The 1,685-nt window shown below is 28.8% G+C and overlaps 1 protein-coding gene across 2 annotated transcripts in view; it reads right to left on the bottom strand.

The window, feature by feature from the left end:
* Nucleotides 1–1,685, bottom strand: part of LOC106872089 (geranylgeranyl transferase type-2 subunit beta) — a 17,034-nt gene that overhangs the window by 2,226 nt on the left and 13,123 nt on the right. The gene's annotated exons all lie outside the window — the stretch shown is intronic.

Below are 1,685 nucleotides of genomic sequence, written 5' to 3'. Positions count from 1 at the left end.
AAAAAAAAAAAAAAAAAAAAAAAAAAAAGAGAATTTCAGAGGTTAGTTTTTAAAATCAGTTCCACTCACCAATAAAAATTATAATAATTCTTTCTATTTCAAACAGAAAGCTTGAAATTTTGAGGAGGTAGGGGGCTAGTTAATTAAATCAGCCTCAGTGCACAACTGGTACTTATTTTATTGACCCCAAAAGGATAAAAGGCAAAGTTGACATTGGTGGCATTTGAAGTCAGAATAATTTAAGATTTTACCTTATTGAAAATTGAATAATAAATTTAATAAATTTCTGAATATTTTAATTTTTTTTATTTTTGTGATTGAATTATTATTTTGGATTAAAATAAAAAAAATTTAATCTAAAAAAAATTAAAATAAGATTAGTATTTGAAGAGCACCTTATTTACATCGACTCAGTACAAAACTAAATATTGGAAATAAAATTAGAAAATGGATATATTTTGCTTTTAAAATAAAAAAGTTATTTAGATTTAAACTTGATTGGAAGAGTTACTTACAGGGACCAGTTCTCTTCAAAAATGTTAACAGTTTTCAATTTGGTTAAGAACTGAATTAGCGAGAAAGCTCTGAAAGATGTTGTGTGTGAGTAAACTGCGGCCTTAAGAATATTATTCAACTACTACCGTAGTTGAATGATTCTTTGAGAAGTCTTAAAAACTGAGAAATTCCTGTCAAACAATGATTCTGTTTCTCGTCTCGGATATTACGGGACTGTGTTTACATGATATAATTGCATTAATTAATACAGATGACGTAATTAAACTAATTGCAAATTAGCGGTGTCATTGATAATCTTTGCCTTACCTCAATGATGTCGGTGACATATATTAAAAGTCCCCTTATAGAACTATATTCATTAAAATGTATAGAACTATATTATCACCCTCAAATTTGAGAAAGAAACACTCATAATATTTTTCTTTTAAAACTTCATTGCATGAGATTGATATGAAATTCCTTGAATTGAACTCTATCATTTAAGCTTACAACTTTTTTGATACAAATTTTTGTTGCATGGGACCAAAACTATGAAATTTCTCATGGTTTCTTCTATCATTGAAGCTAAGATAAATATATTTTTGCTTTTAAGATAAGAAAGTTATTTAGATCTAAACTTGATTGGAGGCATTGCTTACTCTCCTATATCGTTGCTACAAATTTTGATGTAAACTTTTTTCGACTGGACCAAATCTCAAATTTTTAATATCAAAATATGGACCAGTCCACTTCAAAAATGTTAACAGTTTTCAATTTGGTTAAGAACTGAATTAGCAACAAAGCTCTGACAGATGCTTCATGTGAGTAAATTGCAGCCTTAAGAATATTATTCAACTACTACTGTAGTTGAATGATAATAATAATAATTTTTACTATAGGCACAATAATAACAATAATTTCTACTATAGTCACAATAATAATAATAACAATTTCTGCTATAGGCACACAGCCTGAACTTTTGGGGGCATAGACTAGTCATCAACCCCAGTGCTCAAGTTGTTCTTACTTTATTGACTCCGAAAGGATGAAAGGCAAAGTTGACCTTAGCAGCATTTAAACTCAAAACATAAAGATGGATGAAATGCTGCTAAGCATTTTACTTGGCGTGCTTACAATTCTACCAGCTTGCTGCCTTAATAACAACACAAGAGAAAACTAGTTACTTACTT

This window comes from Octopus bimaculoides, chromosome 3 (genome assembly GCF_001194135.2).
Source record: "Octopus bimaculoides isolate UCB-OBI-ISO-001 chromosome 3, ASM119413v2, whole genome shotgun sequence".
NCBI classification, from domain to species: domain Eukaryota; kingdom Metazoa; phylum Mollusca; class Cephalopoda; order Octopoda; family Octopodidae; genus Octopus; species Octopus bimaculoides.
Note: the sequence above shows the minus strand (reverse complement) of the source record. Positions and strands in the feature narration are given on the sequence as shown.